Source organism: Candoia aspera, chromosome 7, assembly GCF_035149785.1.
Source record: "Candoia aspera isolate rCanAsp1 chromosome 7, rCanAsp1.hap2, whole genome shotgun sequence".
Lineage (NCBI taxonomy): Eukaryota > Metazoa > Chordata > Lepidosauria > Squamata > Boidae > Candoia > Candoia aspera.
In genome coordinates this window covers 52,570,953-52,597,557 of record NC_086159.1, presented here as the reverse complement: position 1 = coordinate 52,597,557, position 26,605 = coordinate 52,570,953, and the positions used below count along the sequence as shown (strand labels likewise).

Below are 26,605 nucleotides of genomic sequence, written 5' to 3'. Positions count from 1 at the left end.
ACATGCAAATGTGAGGATATTAATAGGTAACGGCGTTCTGTTTAGTCATGCCGGCCACATGACCACGGAAGTGTCTACGGACAAACGCCAGCTCTTCGGCTTTGAAACAGAGATGAGCACCGTCCCCTAGAGTCGGACATGACTGGACTTAATGTCAAGGGAAACCTTTACTATACATTCTTCATGCATAAAACTACTCTTTTTTGGTGTAAGTAATGTTACACAAAGCACAGAAGAGGAAAAAGTAATAAGACAAAGGAACGAGATAAGGAGAGGGGAAAAATATATATCCTTTTACTCCTTTGAGCTTCTCACTTTCCAAAGATTGCTTTATTGATATTTGCTTTCCTCTTGACTAATTTAGTCTTCCTTTATTTGTTTTATGTTTTGAACTTCATTTGTTCTCTGTATATGACCAAATGAATCAATTGTTTCTTCCATAGTACTCATTTTTGTATTCAATTCAATTGTATACAATTGAATTCAACACTGGGGTAATATTGATCCTAGCCCCTTTTGTTTTACTACACATACTTCTTCAGTAAATCAGTTCAGCACACGTTTATGTTTCCTCTAACATTAAATTCTCACTTCCATATAACGAAGTTGGGCAGAAGCATACAAATACCTTTGCTTTTTCCAACATTCATGTCATGCAATAAATCAACTACTGCTTGCTATTTTTCTACCAAGATTTGCAAATCTTAAAATTTACACATACGTATTTTCCCATTTTTAGTATACATTTTACTACAGTATACAAATTCCCCTACTTGTCTAGTTTTTAATCATTTATGTATAACTTCCTTGGTCTTCGATACAAGACATTAATTTTCAGATCTATACATTGTGTTGAACTGTACAATCTTTCACTGCAAATCATTCAGATTCTTGGCCAACAATGTAGCATCATCTCCATATGAAACTATCACATTTCCACCAACAAACTTCTAATGTCATAAGCATTCCTTTTACATTTATCCATGAGTACATTAAACAACCGATGGGACATCACACCCTACTGAACCACTTGTTCAGCTTTCTTTTTATTCTTACACAATCTTTACTTCCATAAATTGCTCTTGTCACATTCATATTGGTTACGTTTGTGCCAACAAATATAAAACTCATAGGTAAAACTACTCCCGTGTTCTGCCTTTATTCTAGATACTTGCAACTGAACTGCTTTTGACAATAACATCCTTTTACTCAGTGGGGGTTGCTTCTTGTAGGATTGTATTGATAATGTCTATTACCATACAGGTGGTTAATCTGTTGTCATGTTGGGTTATAATATAGGTTATATTTCATTTTTATTTACCCTTTTATATGCCTCCACCCATCTTCCATGGAATTTATGACATGTGGATTTATCCCACTATACTAATAGTATCCTGGGGTAGGAGTCAAATGAGGCAACATGGCAGTCGTAGCATTGCCTTCCGAACAGTCACTCATGCCCTTGTCATCTCCCATATAGACTATTGCAATGCACTCTACATGGGGCTACCCTTGAAGAGTATTCGGAAGCTTCAGCTGGTCCAGAATGCGGCTGCACAGACAGTTGCCAGTGCTGTAAAATCAGCCCATGTGACACCACTGTTACGTGAGCTGCATTGGGTACCAGTTTGCTTCCGGGTCCAATTCAAGGTGTTGGTTATTACCTTTAAAGCCCTACATGGCATGGGACCAGAGTACCTGAGAGACCATCTGATCCCCATAACATCAACCCGCCCAACCTGTCAGGCAGGGAGAGCATGCTATGGACCCCATCAACAAAGGAATTTCATCTAGTGGGGTCCAGGAGGCAAGCCTTCTCTGCAGTGGCACCCGCCCTTTGGAATATCTTGCCCCTGGAGTTGAGACGGGTCTCCTCGCTCTCAGACTTCCAGAAGAAACTGAAACTTCTTGGCAATATTGTGGGAAAACTCAATTATAATAATCCCTGTGAAGTACACTGCTATTCTGTACAAGGTATTGAGATGTAGGAGAGAAGCACTGGTTGACTCACATTTTTTACCTTAATTCCATGACAGTATGGATTGTTCCAACTCTCTCAGGTAAAAACCAAGACAAGAGTTAATTGGTTCTTTTTTTTTTTTTTTTGAGATGTTATTCCATGTAGGATGGTAAGACAACAGTTTTTGACAAACCGTCAACAATCTTATTAAAATTCTAAAGTTAAATGTGCCAAGTTATCCTAAACAGATTGAAAATGACTTTGTAAAGAATTCTTACAAGGTTTGGGATATGGAGTCCTTGGTGCTCTCTGAGCTTGGCTGTTTGCTTGCAGATGTTTCATTACCCAACCAGGTAATATCATCAGTGCAAGTGAGTGTGGGGTTTGCTCCCTGTTTATATACAGTAGCTTGCCAGTGTTGATGGGGTGTGGTTTTCTCCTTGGTAGTTCCTTGATTAAGAGTTTAGTTTTCTGCTTGATTGTTTGTCTGGTGTTAATTCCTGCTTATCTGGCTGTTGGCTGCTGGAAAGGATGTGTTCTGATCTTTTTGTGTTCTTCTTAGCTTTTTTATTGTCTCTTCTGAATGGTGTGCAAATGTGGTTTACCTCTATGTGTCGATAAATAGGGAGCCTCTTTTATATTTATTTCTTCTTTTATACATCCTCCAGGTTTCCCTCCTACATTTAGGGTGGAAGTTGAGGATATTATCAGTGATGAAAGAAGACTCGGTTTTTGGGGCCTGGCATTGAGTGAGGTCACAGGATTATAATCTTGTCCTTCATCTCAAACAGTGGATTATTTGGATAAATTTGGGAAGAGTTGTTGCTTCAAACACAAAAGGCACCAGCTGGGGAACACTGATTTAGATGAGCAAATTATATTATCATGCTTCCAGAATTATAAGGATAATGTTGCATATCCAAGTGGCACGTCAAACATCTACAACTGTTACTATAGACATAAAGCTCTTCATCATATCCCACAATCAAGATTCTGTCAAAATCTATTAGAACGCAGAGCCCAGAATAGAATTCACATCTTGAGTATGACCTGCATGTTTAGTGCTGCATTTTTCAGGCTCCTGTAATGATTCAGAAGAAGCACTTCTATTCATTAAGCAACTCTTTAAGCAGAAATGTCATTTTACTTTTTCAGGCTTCATGCAGAAGCCTCAATAAGACAGGCTGCCTTAATGAGTAGTAAAGAGGTGCTGGTTGTCATGAAGTCTGAAGCACTTCTTTCAAATCATTTTCAAAGGATGCACTGCCCTACAAAATATCCCCAGAGGGATTTCCTTATCACTACATTTTTTTTCAAAGTCACATATTTTACATAACTTCCAGCCCATTTTGCTGCATGTAAACAGCCCAAGACAATAGCCATTAAGGGAAACCAACTTCACTGCTAAGGGATAAGATAACACATCATCACCATCCACATCATCCTCTATTTCCTAGTAGGTTCAGCATGAAAATTTTATAACTACATGTCAACAAAATACGGCAAAGTAATTGTATAATATGCTGAGAGACAAATATTTTCTTATATTGGAAAATTCATTAGAATGTTTATAATAATAGGGATCAACATCCTATAAGCAATTATTTGAAGCCTTTGGGCATACATACATACATACATAAGCCATTAGAGCAAAAGTACTCAGGCAGAGGGCTGATATGTTGCCAAGGGAGATTCCTCCGTTGCTCTGGAAACAACCTAAATGAAGCAATAATAGAAGCAGGCCCATTCAAATGCAACATATCTGTAGTATTTTTTCCTTCCAAGAAAATATATATATATACACACACACACACACACACACAGATGCTCAATAAAGACAGCATAATTTGGAAAAATAACAGGCTGATTATTAAACAATCCCTGGATCTAATAGATTGCAGTTTATTCACACAAATCATTATGTTCATGTAATAACTTTTGACGCAGTTGACTTAAATATAGCTACATTCCTTACTTATTCATTTGTTAGATTTCTGTGCTGACTTTTCTCCAGGGGCACCCATCCCTTCAATTAGTTCTCCACAATAACACCCTATGAGATGAATTCGGGTATGAGATAGTGACTGGCCCTAAGTGACCCATTGGATTGCTATGGACAAGACTAGACTTGAATCTCAGTCACCTGATTCTATTCTAGTACTCTAACCACTAACACTGACTTGTAATTTCCTACATCAATGTAATTTCTACAGAGCTGAAAATGTTTGGTACTATGTGACATGCCACTACATTTATGCTTGGCCAAAACCAAACAAACACATTATGGCATAGCGCATAAACCAGGCCCATTGCTTTTCAGTAATCTTCTACCTTATCGGTTTCATCAACCTTAAATTAAACATGTTACTCTAATTAGTAGCACTCAAATGAAGAGAAATACTGATGCAGCAATACAGGAATAAAACAGGTCCTGGTTTACTCTGGGAAAGGTAATATCACAACACTGTGATATTATGCACCTCCGATGCCAGACAAACAGCCTGGCAAATGAAATTGCATTTTTCATAAAAATTATGGAGAAGCCTATCTTTACTTTAAAAAGTCATTCTGGAATGTTGAATAGACAGGTTGAAAGTGTTTCCAGAATCAAGTTAAGATGATTCAGTATCTTACCAGAGTGACCATGAGATTAGAGAAGGAATGAACAGAAGCTATGATATTGTTTCAGAGTTATGAGTGGAAAGCCTCATTTAAAAAAGATGTTTCAACCCTGATTCTAATTGTCTAACAATGAACATTTTCAAAAACATGTTTGAAAAATAAAGTGCTACAGACAAATGGAAGTGGTCAGTTTCTTGGCTATAGTAACATAAAATATAGGCTGATACTGTCATTATTACTGTGAATTGTTTGTTAAATTTTGTTCAGATTAGAGTAAGACAGATATGGGACTGCCTTCAATTCTTTTGGCCATACTGGCTAGGAATACAGGGAATAAACACAACCCATCTAGTTTTGACTGCTTTGGAGCTTTAGTAAAGGATATTTCATATACTTGACAAAATGAAACAAGCATGTTGCTTTGTATTCATTACTAACTGAAGCAGGATCCATAGTATGCAAAAAATGTCTTGACTGGGAACTCTGAGAATAGTAATCTATTTGGAGGACACTAGATTGGGAAAGGCTGATACACAAAACACAATGGGAAATACCTGGATTAAAGCCAGACCATGATGATTGGACACATAGGTTACACGGAAGATGCAGAATAGTGTCATTCTTGCATTATTAAACTGAACTCTGAGTTAAAGTGCATGAGGTTAGTCAAATGCTAAAAGTATAAGGAACCCACAATTTGATCAGTAGGTCAGAATAAGAGAGGCAGCTTTTTGAATGTTCCATTAGATATAAAAAATATTATCCACCTCCTGTTCAAGACACATATAGAAAACTTCATTCAAAAGACGAATAATTTGTAATTTGTCATAGTAGTCACATATCCTATCCAAGTCTGCCTGAGAGATTCACAAAATTCAGTATTAGAGCAAAACAGAATATGAGGGCCTTGGAAGCCAATAAAGCCAAATTATCTGAAAAGCAAAAGGTTAGCAGCCAAATTGATTCATGGGTAGATGCTGAGCAATTAGTTGTTAAAACCAACCTTCTGGATTGGGGAAAGGTTGGCATGGTTAGGAAGATCTAGAGTATTCCTATCTCTCTTGTCAAAAATATATCAATTACAATTCTACTCTAAGGAACTAATGAGAAGCCAGAATAACAAACAACAAATCTACTACAAACAAATTTGAAACCAAAGAGATAGTCAACAAAACCAATGGATAATTGTAGTATTTAAATGCAAATAAAAGAAATAAAAGGAAGTAGCAATTTAAAATGTTTTACTTTTTGATTCTCATAACTGCAAAGGAACTGGCATGCAACTCTTACGTTGTTTTGAACAAAATTATGTCTAATGCAAATTGAATACATACTTAGTAAGTAAAAGCTTACTAAGTATATAGGATCAGCAGACTTGCCACAATATGCTTATAATGGATAATGAAACTGAATTGGAAACATGAAGTATTCCCCTAAGAATGAAAATGATTTAACTACAATCGTTTGAAACAATTATAGATCGAAATCTATCCACTGTAATTTGCTGGGCAGGTGTCAGAAAAAACTTACTCTGAAGACAGATCTCAAAGGAACTAATCTGGAATTATATCCCATAGTTCTCATGTAGCATGTTTATTGTCTTGTAATTGATCATCTCTTTGATCTTTGGAAATTATCATGAAATTATTTGATTTCTAATAATGTGATTATTTAAGCTACTATTGAAGTGTAGCATATTTCAAATATATTAGAAAAAAAGTAGGAACTCAATGTAATTTATGGCTATTTTATAACTAAGCAAGATTGGAGTGAACAGAATTGAACAGTGCACACTAGTAAATTAATGCTTCATTGTTAAAATATTCCACAAAATAAACATACAAAACATAACGGTAGCGTTTAGGATATTGATTTTATCTACAGAGTTAATAACCGCCCAGAGTCCCCTTTTCGGGAGAGATGGGTGGTGATAGAAATGTGAAATATAAATAAATAAATAATAAGCAGCTATCAGTATTTTTCAGCCTCCTCCTGATAATCCAGTGTGATACTGAGAGTTTTCTCTAGTCCAGTATTCTGACACATGAATACATACTGTACACAGATTGATCAGATATATAGAAAATGTGCTGAAGGCTAGGCACAGCTCTGATTTCAAAAAAGCCAACAACAAAAACAGTTGTGAATTGATTGATTGAATGAATTAAATCCAGCCTGGCTGGACAAGAATCCACTTCTGGATGTTTTGATTCAGGGTAGTTCATTGACAAAAAACATAATTTTCTCTGTGGCATGTTAGTAGTAGCAATGCTATTAAAATAATATATCCCTAAGAGTTAGTTTTATAAGACTAAAATAGCATGACTGAGCTGTTTCATATTTAATACTATTTTCAGTCTTAAAAATTGATCTTACTGGCATCCAGACAGACATCCACATCATCTGCCTGACTCATCTGATACATTCAGTGAGGGAGACTGTTTGGGTTGAAACCTAATGCAACCATTGCTTCTTACACACATACACAAATTCACATCTGCCACTCACCAAGAGCTCTGGCAAGGTGCGCAGAGGAGGAAGCACTAAGACTATCATAAACTGATAATATAGAGATAATGGTTTAGCTTTAAATTCATATTAGATGTGAATGTTAGACCACAGTAATGATAGAATATACTTAGCCAAAAGCAGAAAGCCTATAACAATATTCAGATCCAGCTGGGTGACCTTAGGCCAGTCACTCTCATTCAGCCCACCTCACCTCACAGGGTTGTTGTTGTCGGGAAAATTGGAGGAGGAAGGAATATTAGGCATGTTCTCCGCCTTGAGTTATTTATAAAATAATAAAAGTGGGATAAAAATAAAATAAAAAATAAAAATATGTTTATACATTCATGGGCATTTGCTTATATGCACATTGTAATAGAAGATACATGGAGTATGTTCATTTTTTTTTATTACTGCTTTAATAAAAAAAAGAAAAATACTCGTTATCCAACCAGCTTAGAACAAACATCTCCTATCCATTATTTTTTATGGTACTGAAATATCCTGTTTCTCTATTTTCTTGGAAAACTATACCAACAATAATACAAACAGTTAATATATGATAAGGTAAAGGTAAAGGTAAAGGTTTCCCTTGACGTAAAGTCCAGTCGTGTCCGACTCTAGGGGGCGGTGCTCATCTCCGTTTCAAAGCCTTGGAGCCGGCGTTGTCATAGACACTTCCGGGTCATGTGGCCAGCATGACTCACGGAACGCCGTTACCTTCCCGCTGAAGCGGTACCAAACATTTGCATGTTTTCGAACTGCTTGGTGTGCAGAAGCTGGGACGAGCAACGGGAGCTCACCCCGCCGCGCGGTTTCGAACCGCCGACCTTCCGATCGACAGCTCAGCGGTTTAACCCGCAGCTCCACCGCGTCCCTCCTAATATATGATAGCCATTTATTAATTTACACTAAAAACATGCTTCAGAAAGTGCATTACACTGAGTCAGTTAGGTAGTATTTTTAAGCAATAGTTTGGAATATCGTAATACAAGACGGGCGATAAAGAAATATGACAAATAAATAAATAAATATCCTACTTGGTCCCAGAAAATGGAAAGAGGACAGAGCAGTTAAGAAACAATTACAGATAGTACTGTTGGAAGAAATTAAGATCTCTCCCTGGCCTCCATGTTGTCCTCCCCCAGAACACTGTCTCCCTGCAATATTGCCTTCTCCTTGAGCAAGGTAAAAGATTAAAGGTTACAAAATAGAATAAGTTTGATGCACAAAAGGAGGTGCCAGAGATTAAAATGTAAAAGGAAGCCCAGCTGTTTAAACAAAGGATTCCCTTCCAGTTCAATCAGAAACCTTGGAACACAAAAGGCCACTCATTCACAGACTTCAGCAGAGCCCATTCAGGTAAATGTTATGTCCCAGCCAAACAGATCTCCATAATCCAATCACAAAAGATTCCTTCCAAGGTGAACATTCCAAGCTAGTAGACAAGGCCACAGCCCGGCAGGGGATCCAGCCGAACAGGACAGGAAACACCAACAGCAGGGGGCCTGACCACAGAGCGCCTCCTCTCTGAAATCAGGTAAACTGCACTTTTCTCAAGTTCCTAGGGGGTGGGAACACCTTTGCATAGCAACAGCCAAGCTCTCCTATATAAGGGGCTTGTGGGGGAAATACAAGGGTGGCCACCTTCCAACCAGCATACTCTGTATGTGCTGTTGGGAAATAAACCTTCAACTTCTGTTCCAGCAACTGCCTGCATCTTTTCATTCCTGACTTGGGACGAACCCTGGTAAGAATTCCTTCTAAGAGTACTTTACACAAAATTGCTTTGGATGAATTTATGAATTTGTGAATGATGAATATGTTTAGTGACAAAGAAAAAAAAATATTTTCCATCTATGTAGAAATTTCAGGGATATACCAATGAATTGCAAGACATTTTATTTTTTCATTGCATAAGGCCATTTATTCTCCTTTTTATAAACTTACTTTGCTTCATTATTTCTTCTTTAAAATTGCAATTATTTTATTATTCATTCCTCGAATAAATTTTTGGTAAAAAATTGTCTTTGAAAAATTGATCACTAAGGCCTCCTTTATAAATATAGAGCAAGGGAATGGAAATCTCTCTTTGTGCTAACCAAGGTCAATGACATTATTAATGCATCATCATCAGTAAGACAGAGATAAGTCTGTTTACTAGCTTATTAACAAGGCAATCAAAGTTAATAATTTGCTGGATTTCTCTTTTACCTTCACTGAAAATTTGATAGGAACTGGGTTATCTTCTTTTGGATAAAAAGAGGGGATAGAGAAAAACAGAAAAAGGGAAAGAGCCTGAGAAAGAGTCCAGGAACATGACTTACATGTCCTTTTATGGAGCCTTCCATCCTGGAGCACACAGGTACTACTAGTTCAGGTATGCTCACCTAAGAGAAAAGAAAAGAAGCAAAACCTAACCAAGGAGCATTAAGAAGTGACAGTGAAGTGGAACTGGTTTTGCCCAGGGCTAAGTTGCTTAAAGAAAGGAAGAGATTAATAGCCCTGAAATTTTCGAGCATCTTCATCTGACTGATAAAAGGAATTGCCAGGGAATAATTCCTTACTCAAAGACACTGCTTATTCAGATGTCCTCCTGCTAGAGTCATCATGTTTTATCAGAATTAAGCAATCAATCAGCAGTGCAAACAGGAAGAGATGAGGAAGGGATGTTTATCACATAGGTGCTTGGGAAAGTCATCCCCGGGGCACCTTAGTATCATTTTATTTCCTAATGCTATTGTTACAACCAATGGGCTGCTTGCTACAAACAGCATTTTGGCCTCTTTTCTTAACCAGAGTATTAAGGAGGTAACAAACCTTGGGAGAGGGGAAGGTGCAATTTATGGAAGGACTAGGCTTACTGTAAGACCTCGGTGATTAAAAAGACAGTAGCGGGAAAGATGGACTAAAGTTCTAATATGTTAATGACAATCTACTCTATGATATAGCACAGAAATGTTTCCTGGAACATCTGGTAAGTTAACCCCACCCTAGGAGATCTGAATAGAAGGAATTTATTTTTGTTTTATCAAAAACTCTCTCCTAGGTAACCCTTTCCATACTGTGGCATAACTGGTAAAAAAATAGCCAGACCTTTTATTGTTCAACCAAAGGTCATCAGGGAAATGGATTCAGCTGCTAGATGATCCTCTGCATGGTTAGAGATGGAACGTTTTGATAGACTCGACAAAGCAACACTCTGTCTCCTCCAAGAGGTGGGCTTTCCGTTACCTTCCATGTTCCATAAAAGGGAGAATGATGTTCAAGAAGGAGGAGGAGGAGGATCTGCCTAATGGCATCCAAGCATAAGAACTAGATGGTCTTATTTGAACCACTCTCTCAGCAATGAGCTCCAAAGATCTGACAAAACCCAAGACCTCATTCAAGGGAGTAGTTTAGCTAGGCTGACTATGTAACTTTATTGGGAATTCTCTTTGCTTGATTATTGCCATCCTTTTTTTCTGCCTTGTATTTTCCTTTCCCAAATAATTCCTTTTAATCACTAGAAATGGATGGGTTGTCTTAAATAAGGAAATTTGTCATTAAAAGCTTCCTTCACATGTAAGACTGCATGGTTGCCCAGCTATGCCATGTATTTCAGGATTGGCATAAAGTTTGTAATTTATTACTTCTGAACTTTGCAAAGGAAGGTTCAAATCACCTTTCTTTCTGTTTTCCTTGAGTTGGGTTAAAGCTGATGAAAGGGCTAAAAACAGCTGGACAAATTAGGACATGTCAGAAGGCTCAGCCTGATTGGTGACAGCTTATTATACCAATCTTTTATTGTTATAAAAGATAAAAAAATTCTTGTGAGTCCTGCCAGTAAAGATTATCCTCCTTACTAGTTTGCAATAATTCATCTTAAAGCACAAAAAAGCTCAAATGGAAGAAAAAAACCTAAAATGCTAAGTAAGCATGCACACTGTACTCTGTTTCTCAGTCTATGTATGTATCAGAGTCTATGCATTATAAAACAAAACAAAAAACAAAATAATCACTGGAGAAGAACATTTCAAATCCATCAAAAACACACCAAACAATTTACATGGCAACCAAATAGGCACAGAATACCCTGCAGTTACAGAGGACTCCAGATAGGCTCATATTGTGCACCAGCACTTTTAGGAAAAAATATTTCTTTGTAATGCTAATTAGATGGATAACCACCAACATGTCATACTTACTTTGATAGTGTGGGTTGGTACTGCAAACAAATATTTGCATTTAGTTCAGCTTCTGATTGGTTGATTATTTTGGATGTATCTCAGGTAATATAAATGGCACATCTTCCAAAAACCAACCTATGTTTAAAATGTGCTCAAGGCAAGAACAGAATTAATGTTGTTTAGTTCATTTGAACAGAAGACTGGATCAATCTATTCTTGTTGTGATGTGTTGTAGAAATAAAGCTGTTCCCAGCTCATGTCTCTGTTTTATTGTAGGATGGGATGACCCCCTTACCATTTCTATTTTCAGTTTGTGAATGCATTTCCTATAGGATGTATACATCTGCTGGTCTTCTGCTGGAGATGGATATCTCAATTCATGTCTGTCATATTAACAGGGCTTACTCCCCATAGACTGCATCTTCCCCTTTCAAGATTCTTTTTAGCTGTCAAGTAAGTGCATCCTAAAATACGTATGGGTATGGCATGTGATCTCTGCCCATAATCATCTATTACATTGCAATCTTCTCTGCAGAAACAGCAACAGCACAGGGTGTGCTGATGTTGATAGATATATTCACAGCAAATAGCAGATCATTATATCTTGCATACAAGGCACTGTGTTGTCTACTTGTCTTCTGCAGATTACTAGTCCTTCATATTTTGTGGGGAGAAAAAGATGCTGGGACAACTATGTGGTGCAAAGTACAAGGTGCAAAGAAAGTCAATATCACAGATGATGGCAAAAAAATAAAACTTGTCTTGTAATTATTCTGCCAGCCATCTTTATTCCTGGCAATGAAATCTTAAGATATGAGACATGGAGATACAATAATGTGCATGCACATCTATCATAGATAGATATTAGATAGAGCTATCATCATCATCATCATCATCATCATCATCACATCATCATCATCCTATCTCCTTAACACATAAGCAGAATCTACAGAGAGTGATAATCTTTCTCTAAATGTGCACCATTCACACACAGATATTTTTTGCAGGAAAAATTTACCTGAAGGCTTTCACCTAAAAGCCAGTGAAGAGAGAAACATTGTTTTGCTTTGTTTGCTGGGTTACAGTCCTCTAATAAAAAAGCTCATTCACTATTTCTTTCCCCAAGTCATGTGTTTGTGTAAATGATATGTTGTTGTACAGTATACAAACATTCACACTCACTTCTCTCTGTACATTTAACCAGTGGATTAGAGCCCAGAAACTGTAGAAGTGCTCCATAATATCATTTCTATATCAGTGTGGATATGAATGTACATAAGACTACAGAAGTAATTGGCCATTAAAATAAAACCTCCTCTTATGTCTAATTGCAGGGGACATATCATGAAGCAGGAGGAAGAGGAAGAGATGATCACTTGGGCCTTCCCATTTGCAACAGCTTATCACTTTAAGAAAATGGTTTAACTTCAGATACATTGGCAGAAGTTAGTCTGATAATTCCTTAAAATTACTTTCTGTTTCATTGTATAATTTTTTCCCTACAAGCTCAGAGTCAATAACTGTTTATTTTCAACAATGCAAAATAAGTCAGAGATAAAGAATGGATGCACACATACATACATACATAAATTTCCCTTTTGGGGTAGCAACATTATGCAGAACAGCAGGAAGAAAAGCCCAAGAAACGAAAGGTATGGAATAAAAAAAGATGGGTAAACATCACCAAATGGACCTGTAGATATTGAAAATACAGTCAGTTGGTGTATTTTGGCCAGTACACAAGTATGACCAATCAACTCACAGTATTCAGTGCAAGCTAGGATCTTTAATATAGAAACCATCTTGCCAACTTCCCACCAAATAGAAAGTATATGCAATGTACTGACATACATTCTGGATCCATTTATGGATTGTCAATTTTTGTTGACTATCTTCTAGTAGCCCCATCTAACATGTTCAGTGATCAACAATTCTGCTTGTCGATTAGTGCCCTGCTAAAAATAAGCAGAGATTTGAGAGTACATAGGAAGCTGCATCTGAAGAGGTAAATAATCGGTAGAAAAAACAAGCCATATATCAGCTCAAATATCTCCTGTTGGGGGAAAGACAAAATGATTCTTCTAAACCACCCAATTAATATTTTTTAAAAGTATATGTACCCTAAGAGAGGCTTGCTACAGCAAGAAGTGGGTTCTCTTGGTGCTTATCATTATTATCATTATTTTTGAGGTAAATTTTTAAAAATTATTTTTAAGTTTTGGCTTGTTTTCCATCCAAATATTAAGGAGGACTGAGAGTAAATAATTGTTCCCTGTTGCTATTTTTGTATTAAATTTGAAGATATTAGCATTTTCCTACAGGTTGAATCAGCTGTTTTGAACTTTCAGTTTTCTGCTTCTACTTTCCCTAGGGAATTGCCTGCTTATCACTTTCACTTATGTAAACACATTCTTTCATATCTTTGATTTTCTCTGGTTAAACTCCTAGGGGGCACCATAATCTACTGCTTGAGATATGGGGGACCTTAAGCAGTCTTTCTCTGACTTCCATCAAGATTTTAAGCAGATTCTTTCTGATTCTTACCAAGTTTTTATGCAAGGCATTCAGGACATTGTGGAAAATATGAGCTTTAAAATGTCTCATCTGGTTGTGGATGTTGTGGATGAAACTGATGAATTTAACAGTGACAGAAATGTCACTTCGACTTCTGCTGAGATGTTGGATGAAGATTGGATAGTTGAGTTGAAGAAATTAAAGGGAGAGATTGAGTTGCAAGCCATAAGTGAAATGGATCTTTTGATAGAGTGCCTTGGAAAATAAGGGGTTATTATGTATGGGAGGTTTCCTGAAGTGAAGTTGGAGTTTTTGAGGGGGGCAGTTGGGCTGTTTGATTTCTTTAAGAAAAAAGCTCTGTATGTATTGTGGGGATATGTAAAGGCTCTGCTCTATTTTGAAGTGGGATAAGGGTTTAAGAATATTTATCTGGATTGTTTTTAGGGTTTGACTGATTTATCTTTAATGATTTGGATTAAGATTATTAAGGTATAATAAAAAAATAATGTCTGGTTTTGGGTTTTTAGTTTGATCTTTATTATAGTAGACAGGAATGTATAGAATAGTAGTAGGAAGGAAATAACTAAATAAATGTTATCTTTGGGGGAAAAATTATTAGGAGATTTATATATGTATATTCTTTTCTCTTTTAATATAAGGGGAGGAAGCAACTAAGTGATTTTTATAATGTGCCAATGGTATGATTTATAGAAATAATATGATCTTGGTTTAATATAGAGTAAGAGATTATGGAAAATTGTTTTATATCCTTGCTGTTAAAAGTCGGAAGTCACCTCTTTTTGTAACTTTTTTTAAACTTTTGTGTTTCTACACCTTTTTCGTTTGTAGTTTTTTTGTTTTTCTGTAGTTTTTATCTTTGCTTGAAATTTAATAAAATTCTTATATAAAAAAAGAACTGATTCACTTCTAATTATATCTCCATCTCATCTATCTGCCAGCTGGGCTATTTTCTGACAAAGGTATATCAATCTTACAAAAGAATGTTAGACTGATGGGCAGACTTACTATTCTTATCACTTGGGCTTTTGGAAGACCAGTACACCTCTGATCAGAAATAGCCCAAGTGGCAAGTTATTGGTGCCACCTCCACCAGCAATCTCTTACTCAGGCAACTTGAAAGGTGGCTTCAGCTTCCATTTCAGGCACCCAACTCTTATTTGGCCCAACATGCTCCACTGCACTTCAAGGAAAGCTGTCGGTGGCTTTTCCTGTTGGCTTCCCACAGGAGAAAAATAAAACTGGGGATTCTTGCCATGGGTGTCAGGAAAAAGCTGGGGAGGGGACAGTAATGGGTATCTTCTCTTTCACACCCCCACCTGTCTTGCAGTGCATAGCAGGATTAAGGAAGTTCCCAAAGTTTACCATTTTATTACAGATGTGCATCCAAGATAGGCCACCATGAAAGGTCCAACAGGATAAAAAAGTTAATTTACGGGAATTAGTAATGAATAAAATACGAACATCAATGCTAAATCCCTCTGATTTGCAAAAGAGATACTATAAAGTGGTAGCTTCTGCCTTTGTGGATTGTGGAAAAATGTCTGAGGGATTTTTAGACAATCTCCAAATAATGTCCCTGAAGTAAACTTTTTGCTAGTTCCTTGTCTTATTCATGCAAATACATTGTAAAACATTTTCATGATAAATTTTGGGCTTGAATCCAGCAGGACAAATTGACAGAGGTCCATGTCCCTCACATACAAAGTGTCAGAAGATTATGGTAAACTTGAAGCTAAATACCACATGAAATTAATGGCATCTTTCACTTAAACCCCAGTCACCTTGAAACACAAGAATGCACGGGACATATATAATCATACAGTGCAGAAGAGAAAATCAAACTGAAAAAGTATTATATTGAAATATCAGCTATGCTTTATTGTGGTATACAAATATTGAATCTTGTGTCTTTTTCACATAATTACTAGTACTATAATAATAATAATAATAATGATAATTTGTTTATATGCTTCGTTTCTACTCAAGGAAGGTAGATTGGCAACCAATAAGATTAAAATAGTTGAAATCTGCCTTAAAATATTTAAAGCTATTATTAACAAACTAAAAAAGGTCTTAATTCCTTTTAATAATAATAATAATAATAATAATAATATAATAATAATATATCCCTTCAACAATAACAAAAACAACAATATTTCTCTGGAACATTATCTGAAATAAAAGCTAGAGCGCGAGAAACGGTAGGGGATAGTTGATGCAGACTGTGGATTTTTTTTTTAAAGTGATTGCACAATAATATCCAGGCTCGCATATTTATTTCTCACTCTTTACAGCCTTCCTTCTCTCCGCAGCTGCTTCATTCTGCTATTTCTGAAACTCAACGGGAATCCTTCTGGGCACGGTTTCTCTCCCCCGTCCAGCTAGTCCGCCGAGACCAGCGGCTGACTCGATTTCCTACTGCCTGCATTATCCTTTCCTCCCTGCCCGGTCGTCCACATTTCTCCACGCCCTCATTCCTTAGGAACGGCACCCAGTTCGATAGCCGGTGCAGGGCAGATGCTTCGCTAGGGCTTCACTATCGCACTGAGCATGTGCGACGCGGTGCCTCCCCCAGCACCGAGGCGGCGGGTGGGGTTGCTGCGTCGCTTTTGCATCTGCAATAATGTGTCACCGCGAACAGAAAAGAGACGGACGGACAGGCGGGCAGGGGTGGGGCCGGTCGGCTGACTCTTTGCAGCCCACGCCTCTCCAGGGAACCTAAGGGGTTGCAACGAGGCTTGTGCCGGCTGGCTTAGTCCCGCTACCCCCGCCGCTTCCCACTGATTCCCCCGTCCGCGGCACTTTTGCAACCGGCTGGCAGGTTGCAGCGGCTTTCTACCCCGCAAAGCCCCACTCTGACCCAGCAGCACCGCTCTGATTGCCGGGTCCAAAAGTGACATCAGCCCCGTCCAATCGGTGCTCGTCGCTATCTCCGTTCCCAGCTTCCGCCTGTTGCCCCGATCTGCTCGATCCTCCCACAGCCCCTCTGGCAAGGGCGGGCAACTGTCAAGGCGGCGGGGAGGACGCGCCGAGGGAAGGCAGGCTGGGCGGGTCGGCGGGCGCACAGGGCGCTCCCAGGTGCTTGCGGCTGACGCGGGAAGTCTTCAGCTGACTGCCCAGCTGTGCGCATCTCTCGCCCAGCAGCTGCCACTGCACAGGTAGGATTTGCCATTTCTTGTTACTATCTGCAGAGGCGGAGGTCTGAGGAGCCGCTGTAGTCAGCAGGTGGAAGCCCTGCCCAAGCCCGCGGAGGTAGCGGGTGCGCCAGGATGAATAATGGTGCCTTCAGCTTTTAGGGAATGCGTGCCGCTCGGAGGAAGGGTGTATCTGCAAAGTAAGCGAGTTGGGTAAGGCAGAATCTGGCCGAGGGCAGAGCATCTTCTGAGGGAGGATGGAGAGAAAGGCGGCGGGTCAACTTTGCTATCCAAAGCCGTCAAGCAGGGCGCCAGGTAGATTTTTGCAGCGGCAGCGGCAGCAAGAAGCTGTGCTTCGAATAATAATCAGCTCCAGCCGGTTTGGGCAGGGAAAATTGGTCAGAGATGATACGGTGTCATTTCATCAAAGGTGGCTTCCTAGCCCTCTCCCAATCATTTTCCCCCTATGGAGCTTGTCCCCTTTCCATATTGGAAGATTCGAATTCAAGGGCACATAGTCTGCAGCCTTGCCAGCAAGCTTATTTTTGCTCTATAAAAGAAACTCGGGCACGGAAAGAATATGTTCTTGACATTTCCCCTCTTTTCTCAATTGCACTCTTACTGGGGAGTAGCTAAGCATTGCAGACTGAAATAGCCGGGAAAAGAGAGGCACCATTCCTCTTCTGCTTATTTGCAGAAGCACAGATATTTCATTCATTCATTCATTCATTCATTCATTCCCTCCCCCAATAACAATCTTGTGAGATTGGTTGGGCTGAAAGGGACTGAAGCTCCTCAACGGGTTTACATGATTTCAACCTGAATCTCCATGCTGCCTGTCTTAAGCTTAGAGGTGAATTTTACGGGGAATATCAAAACATTCGTACTGCCTAGTTAAAGAGGTTGTCTGAACTCATAGGAGTTCTTATTGTGAAGACCCACCTTGGCTCCTTCTTTGATGGATACCTATTAGGATACAATCCAGCAAGACAGTATGAAGGGTGAAAACGCTTCTGAATCTGGTTGGAAAAATAAGAGTATATTTTTTAAAGAAAATGCAATTAGGGCTAGTTCAGGGAGAGGAGGTGTTGGCCACATATATTGCAGTATGAATGAGTAGATGGTTGGAACTTGATCCAACTTTATGGTCTCTGAAAATACAGAAAAAAGGGTTTTTCAAACTGCAGAAACATCTCAACATGAATCTTTAACATAGCTTTTATCCCTCCTATTTGCAATTACATTAAAAATAGACTACATAGGATGGATAATTAAACTTCTTTCTAAAAATCAGATTACAGAAAAACCTTGCAGAAATATTTGGATAAGAAAGCAGAAGTAATTTATTTATTTATTTATTTTATATCTAGAATATTTATCGCCATGTATATTGGCAGGCATTAATAGTGTTGGTTCATACATCCATTTTAGCATTACTGTTATGGTTATGCAGGCAACAAGACAGATTGGTTTTTCTGTCTGGTAATTTGTATTTTTATATATTTATATAATAATTTACAGTCCTACATTTGAACAAAATATGCTTATGCTTCCTTGCAGACTTATCTGAAATGTAAGTAATCTTAAAAATGGTCAATGTGCATATGTTATACTTTATAGTAGTTCCTCTTGGTTGTAGTAGCATCTGCTGGTGAAAACAGAAAAAGGCTCCCTGAGCTACCACTGAGTTCAGAAGAAATGTCCTCATATTAATTAAAATATGATACATAGAAATACTTTTCACTGCATTTAGTAAAAATTATTTTCAACTGTTTTAGCCATAAACAGTTTAATTGCTGCTTGCATGTAATTTGCCCCTTGTTGCCTATAAACTTTTATTATTGCTAGTGAACTCTTTTGGGCAGTAGAAGTGGCATAATTTACCTGGGCTGTATTTCAGACCCATAAATTAATAATTAAACACTAAAACTTTGATATAGTTATCTTGATACAACTGATATAACCTTACTGGGTAATTTATCTCTCTGTTTCAGAGATGGACAACCTGAGATCTCAGATCTTCTAATATTCCAAATGGAGAATAATTATACTTACTAGATTTAATGTCAGTTAAATGTAAATGAAATGCAGTAATGGTCAGACAATGCTGCACACTCACGTTTTAAACAGTGAAATAATAAAATCACATGATTATCCTTATTCATAGATTCAGGTAAAGTGTAGGAAACTTCTTCCACCCGATCCTTCAGTTAATACAATTTATTATTATTATTATCTATTATTATTATTTTAAGTTTATTGGCCACCCAACTCCAGTGGACTCTAGGCAGTGTATAAAACAACAAAAAACATAAAAACAGCTAAAAACATAAAATCAGACAGCCCAGACTAAAATAATCTAAGAAACAACAAAATCAACAAAACAAAACAAAATTGGGGCCTTAGACAAATCATAACCATTAATCCCAGACCTGGGACTAAAGCCAGGTTTTCAGTGCTTTCTAGAACCCTAGGAGGGAGGGTGCTGTCCTTATCTCTGGGGGGCTGCAACAGAGAAGGCATGTTTCCTCAGTCCCACAACATGACAGTGTTTAATGGAGGGGACTTGGAGTACACCTACTCTGCTGGGACATACTGGGCAGGTAGAAATGACACAAGCAGTCCCTCAGATATCCAGTTGCTATGTCATACAGGGCTTTATAGATAATATAGCACCTTGAATTTTACTCAAAAACTGACTGGCAACCAATGATCTCACGTACCAGTGTTGACACATGGGGCCACCAAGAGGTGCCTGTTTGCCCCACTGCATTTTGAACCAACTGTAGCTTCTGGGTGGTCTTTAAGGGTGGCCCCATATAGAGCACATTGCAACAATCCAATTGTGAGGTGACCAAGGCATGAGTAACTGTCTAAAGGGCCTCCCAATTGAGGAAAGAACGCAACTGGCACACGAGATGAACCTGTGCAAAGGCCCTGCTGGCTACAACTGCCACCTGCTCTTTAAGCAGCAGTTGAAAAGGACCCCCAGGTTGCGCATGAGTCCTGAATCAGGAAGTGCAGCCCCATCTAACACCGAGGATGACAACAGCCCCATCTAACACCCATGATGACAACATCCCTGACCCTGGGAGTCTGAATAGTCACAGCCCCTAAGTCTTGTTAGAATTGAGCTGAAGTCTGTTCTGCCTCATCCAGACCCAAACAGCCTCCAGACATTGGGTCAATACATTAACAGCTTCACCTATGCCCTTGTGCTTGAGAAGTAGAGCTCAGCATCATCAGTGTATTGATGATACCATACCCCAAACTGGCAGTTGACCTCACCAAGTGGTTTCACATAAATGTTGAACAGGAGAGGGAAGAGCGTTGAGCCCTGAGGCAGGCACCCCACATGTGAGGGGCTGTGAATTCAATCTCTCCCCCCATCAACACTGACTGAAACTGACTACTGAGGAAGTACAGAAGGTGTACAGTGCTTCCTACTCCTAACCCCTGCAGCTGGTCCAGAAGGATACTGTGGTCAACAATATCAAAAGCCACTGAGAGATCAAGGAGTGCTAGGATAGATGCACCATCCCCATCCCAGTTCTGCCAAAGGTCATCAGCAGGTGTGACCAAGGCTATCTCTGTACTGTACTCTGGCCTGAAACTGACTGAAATGGTTCCAGATAATTTCAAGGTTTATAAGGCTGACAACTCAGTGTGACTCTGGGTGGTGTACAACATAAACACATAATAACGATAACAACAACAAACAAACAATATATAAAAACAAAAGCTAAAATGTAAAATGGCAACCAAGCACAGAACAAAACAAACCTCAAAGGGGGGACTCCTACTCAACTGACCCCTAATGCCTGGGGGAAGATTAACACCCATCATTCGGTCTATTATACTAAACAGAGGTCAAGAGCAAACCAAATTATGTACAGACCAAATACTAGTTTAATAATTTTAATTCAAATAACCCAGTGGTTAAAAAGACAGCAACTCTGTGATCACTTATGGACGATGTTACTAACATAACCATAAAGTGACATAATTTATAATTAGCTGGGAACCTACTCGTTGTGTCACTGGCTTTTCATGTTCCTGCAGTTGCTGCTGGCTCATTTAATTTCCTGCAATTTCCACTATAAGTAGAAAAATCTAAAATAACCCATGAATTTGTTTCTCTGATTGGCTTGGACAGAAATCTTGGGCAGGTGACACAATAAACATTAAATTAATTAGTTGTCCCAGACAGAATGCACACATTTTTTTTCAAGTGGCAATATAAAAAGGCATATTATTCACAGAGCTTGTTAACATTCATCTTTAAATATTTCTCAGCTCAGGCATTGTATAGAATAGATATTTGGTAAACAGTTGTGAAAGTTGCATTGTTTCTGAAACAACATTTCACAGAAAATTTGAAAGAATGGAGTAATACTTGAATGTAAGCCATAATAATATTGATTGGATTTAGACTCATAGTAAAAAGGTTCTGGATGGGGTCGCACTGCCCCAGACAGACCCGGTGCGTAACTTGGGGGTCCTCCTGGACTCACGGCTCCTGCTCGAAGAGCAGGTGGCTACCGTGGCCAGGAGAGCCTTTGTGCAGCTACGTGCTGTGCACCAGTTACACCCCTTCCTGGATCGGGAGGCCCTTTGAACAGTCACTCATACCCTTGTTATCTCTCATATAGACTATTGCAATGCACTCTACATGGGGCTACCCTTGAAAAGTATCCGGAAGCTTCAGCTGGTCCAGAATGCAGCCGCACAAGCTGTTTTTGGTGCCCCTAGCGTGAGCTGCATTGGGTACCAGTTTGCTTCCGGGACCAATTCAAGGTGTTGGTTATTACGTTTAAAGCCCTACATGGCATGGGGCCCAGTTACCTGAGGGACCGCCTCTTCCCCATTACATCAACCTATCCTACCCGATCGTGCAGAAAGGGCATGCTGCAGACCCCGTCTTTAAGACAACTTCATTTGGCGGGGTCCAGGAAGCGGGCCTTCTCTGCAGTAGCTCCCGCCCTGTGGAACATGCTGCCCCCGGAGGTGAGATTGGCCCCATTGCTCCTGGCCTTTCAGAGGAGTCTGAAGACCTGGTTCTGCCACCTCGCTTGGGGTGGAGAGGGGAATAGATCTACATGGGGATGGCTGCTATAGACCACTCCTCCCACACTTGGACTGTTTTAGATTCTTTCGCCACTTGGACTTTTTATCTTTACTTTTATTTATATTATTTATTACTGTATTTTTATATTGTATATTTGTGATTGTTGTTTTAATTGATTGTGGTAAACCACCCAGAGTCCCCCAGTGGGAGGAGATGGGCGGGGACAGACAGACAGACAGATAGATAGATAGTCAACCATTTGCACAATGGTCTTAACTTCAATGAATTTAAGTTATGGTGCCCACACAATTATATTCAAAAGCAGGAAGAAGTTTCACCTTAATAGAGAACAAAAGGTTCTTGCTCATTTATTTATTTATTTATATTTATTTATATTTCAAATTTCCATCACCACCCATCTCCCCCAAAAAGGGGACTCTGGGCGGTTTACAATCAAAGTATCTTTGATTTATATATTTGAGGTTCATTCATAAGTAGATGATTCCAAAACAGATCAAATTTAGCATGTACTTAGTGTTAACCAAAGCAATATTGTTCCTATTTTGAGAAATTCAATTTTCCTAGGTAAACAGTAATTGCTAATAGTGGATGAATATGATGGCTGGCAATCTAAGCTAAAAAAAACTATAGTTTGATTTCTTGAAAATTCTCACTAGATGGATTTTGTCATGCCAATATCTTCAGCCTTGCTTCCCTTCCATGTACAGAAGCCTGAGATCATTATTTTGGGATCATCGATAATCATCTGTCTTACAATATATTTGAACACTATGAAATATTGTCCTTATGGTATTTCAAATTATGATTACAGGTTTTGCAGAAAATTGTGCCCTTTAAGATCCTGTGAGATCACTTTTCCAAAATTCAGAACAGAGTAGTCTACTGTGTTGAAAAACAAAATCCTGCCTAGAAGATAGCTTCTTATTAGAGTTCCAGCTTAGGTTTCAGAGATTAGGGATGTTTTATGATTTCAATTTAAATCTATCCAGCTCCAAATGCAATGCTTTGTTCTCATAGCTATTCAAGGCAGTTTCTTGGGTACTGAATTGTTGATAGTTATAAACACTATGAATAAGCATATAATAGCAATTAGTTCTGCAATTTATTTTGAAATGAGTCTCTGATCCCAGAATAATCTTTTATCTAAAAAAAAGGATTTCTCTTTGCCCTATCAGGCTTCCTTTTTCATCACAAATTTTGTTTTGTTATACTGTTTCTGCTCTACTATTAATCTAGTCATTCCTGTTCCAACTTATATCTAGTGTATGTACTCCAAGTGTGGTTACATATGAAGGCTTACTTTATTGTTGGTGATTCATTAATGACCATATTAGTTACATTTATCTGATGCAATTGTATAATGTCAGAATGATACTAAACCACCTAAATATGTCAGCTAAAGTTGAGTGTTTATTTTTTTTCTTATTTTGCTTTAAATTTTCAATGCAACTTTTTCAATAAAATAAAAATAATAAGATAATGACAAAAGTGCAAATATAAAACATCAGATAAAAATTATCACCAGTAAAATTATTATATGAGTAAGTATCTAATCCTCTGTTTTATGAGATGTTAGTCTGCTTCCAAATGTCTATTTATACCCAATAAAATTGTAGCTACTTTGATCATTCATGAGCAGTACTTGCCAGAACTCCACAGAATCTGTTTTGTAATTGTGTTGTAAGGAACACAGAATATAGAAAATGCAATACTGTAGTCCTACATATATACATTTACATGGATCCTGGTTCATATTTGAGTGAGAAACCTCCAGGAATTCCAAGGGCTTAAGCCTAGACTGGAAGCTGAAAACAAATTGCAGGAGAAAACAATGGCAAATAATTGTTGCCAACAGAACTAAATGGAGTCTTTAGGAGTACAGCTTGACTTGAGGGAGTCTTTACCTTCTTTAGGTAAAGACTCCCTCAATCATCCACTGAACAAGGATGATTTCTAGGAAAAATGTACACAATGACAACATATAAATAAGTGAAGAGGGAATCCCTCAACCTGACCCAAGGTTATTTAGTGAACAGAAATGTTAAGCTAGCCTAAATTTAAAAGGACAAAACAGTTGAAAGCTGAGTATATTGTTGACTTTAAGTGCACATGTATATTCTACAGAATAAAAAGGCAAATTGAGACATGTAATTTCATTGCAAGATCAATAATATTATATGTATGTATATGTGTTGTCTAACCACTAAAGCAATGTTCTCTGCTTGTGCCAAATCACTGGTTTCATCTCTTTTTTCTTTATTGATCTAGTTCTAAGAGGCTTGCTCCTCTGGAGGTCCAATAAGTAGCTTCCTTTGCCGTGCCCTCATGTGCTCTGGTTTTAAGATGAATTAAACAAGATGGCAACTTTAGTTCTCTGGACATGTAGGAGAATCTATACTATATCAATTAGGACTGTACAATGCTTTGGATCTGATTTCAAAAAGGTGCTTCAGAGCATGTGCAAGCACTGAAATAACATCTGTCTGCAACTTTTAAATAATCTTTTAAACTTGCAAAGACTTGCAGACAGGTGCTATTCTGAATGGCCTTTTTGGAATTAAATCTAAAGCATTGCACTGCCCTAATATCTATGTATCTGCATCTTATCTACATAAAAGACAGGACTGTGATTTGTTGGCTTAGAGAAGTTGAGGCTATAGATATTGTTCAAACTTGTTCATTATTGTTCAATTTTCAATATAATTGACTGGCTTGGGAAATCAAATATTACCATATATGACTTGCAGTATTTTTTGCAGATATTTTGCCTGGCCTGAGCTTTAATGTTATTTTTGAGGAAGACATAGAACCAGAAAGTGTGCATAGAGAGTGGTGTCTAGTTGGTCATAGACAGCATGTGATTTGATTAATGATGGGGTTCAATATGAAAATGAATAGGATTGGGGGCAAAGGGTCCAGAGTGATAATCTGCCTCTACAGCAACTGTAGCAGTGACTTATTGCTAATTTATAAAAGAAACAGATAAATGAGACTACAATAGTTTTCAGGAGAGTTTTGTTTAACTTGAATAAGGAATAGTCTTTATTTAAAATTAAATAAGTAGAGCCCTCCCCAATGAATGAGATCTTTCACCACTTGGATTTTATTTCCATTTTATTCTCTATTTATATTGTAAGTTATGTTAATTATATTGTAATTTATGTCTTTTATAGTTTTAATTGTTGATTTTATTGTAAACCACCCAGAGTCCCCCTTTTTGGGGGAGATGGGCGGTGATAGAAATCTGAAAAATAAATAAATAAATAAAGTTTAATAAGGGAGTAAATCCCATTAAGTCAATGGAATTTACTGCTGAGTAAACATGTGCAGATAATATTTTAATTATTTGAAGTGGTGAGTTAACTTCAAATAAATATAATGGGATAGATTATATTTATTTAATACACTATTTTTCCACAAAAAAATACAGACTAATCCTGCATAAGTTATATTTCTGCATTCTGAACTCTATTTAAATTTTAACTTTCACAACTGTGTTGTTATCATAAAATAGAATTGGAAAAGAAGATGAATCTTATATGCAAACCCACATTTTATTTATATATTATTAAAAAATTCAAAGGAAATGTTATGTTCCTTGAGAGCATTTTTCTGGATGCATCTGTCCATAGAAACCTCCAGTGTTACTGTGGCTTGCTAAATAGAATTGTTGCAATTCACTGTTTAGAATTGCATCAGAATTTAGAAGTCATAGCTGGTAATTATTTCCATTTTGTATCCTTCTAAATGAAGTGGAAATTCAAGGGAAGTGGGGTTTATCAAAAGTATGCATGTGCTTGTGAACTGTTGTATACATATTTGATTTAGATTTTGCTGGACAGGCCATAGATTTGGAATTTGAAAGATGATGTGCCTTGCTTGTAGGTATTGCCTCAAAGTACAGAAAGTAGAAACACCGAGATAAATGGTTAGGTTTGTGGTAATGGCTGGTTCTTGGATTTAAAACTAAAAGAATCAGATTTATATTAAAAATGGCTAATCATTTCTATTTCACTATGGTATGCATTCAAGTGTTCGATCTGTCAAATTACAAATCCATTATCTTAAGAACAGTAGATTAAATTCTGTATTGGCTTTTTTTTACCTTTTTAAAAGGTAAAAAAAAATCAATGTTTTTTTGCATGCATTTTTGCATGCAACCTTCACTAATGTGTACATTTTTTTGCATCAAACTTCAGAACAAAAAATATTTTGAGATCAACACTGTGGCCACAATATTGAGACCCATGCCCATTTGTGCTATAGCTGTAGCTCATCCTGTTTTGGTCAATTTAATTTTAAAAGAAATCAGTTATGCATTCCTTATACCTTCATAGTTCAAGTATCTAAGGAAAATTGCTTTTCAATTTTTCTATTGAAAAAATCAGAATATTGACATCAACATAATGTCTTTCCACCTTAATTAATTATACAACATATTTACTTGGAGAATCAAATAGATAATAATTAAATCAATATAGTAGACCACTAGAATAGATTGGTATCTGATTTCACCGTGAACTGAATAATTTCTAGAAGTCATGGTAGGTTTTATTCATTCATTATATCATGCCTTTCTTTAAGAAGT

At 37.8% G+C, this 26,605-nt stretch overlaps 1 protein-coding gene across 2 annotated transcripts in view; it reads left to right on the top strand.

Moving 5' to 3' along the window:
- The first annotated feature begins 16,833 nt into the window (after window positions 1-16,833).
- Window positions 16,834-26,605, top strand: part of CNTN1 (contactin 1) — a 178,347-nt gene continuing 168,575 nt past the window's right edge. The window contains exon 1 of one of the 2 annotated variants that reach the window (XM_063309421.1): window positions 16,834-16,952. The gene's annotated coding sequence lies outside the window, so the exon portion shown is untranslated. Of the gene's footprint in view, window positions 16,953-17,136; window positions 17,244-26,605 lie in introns of those variants that run through there. The other variant, XM_063309419.1, reaches the window with a different exon arrangement.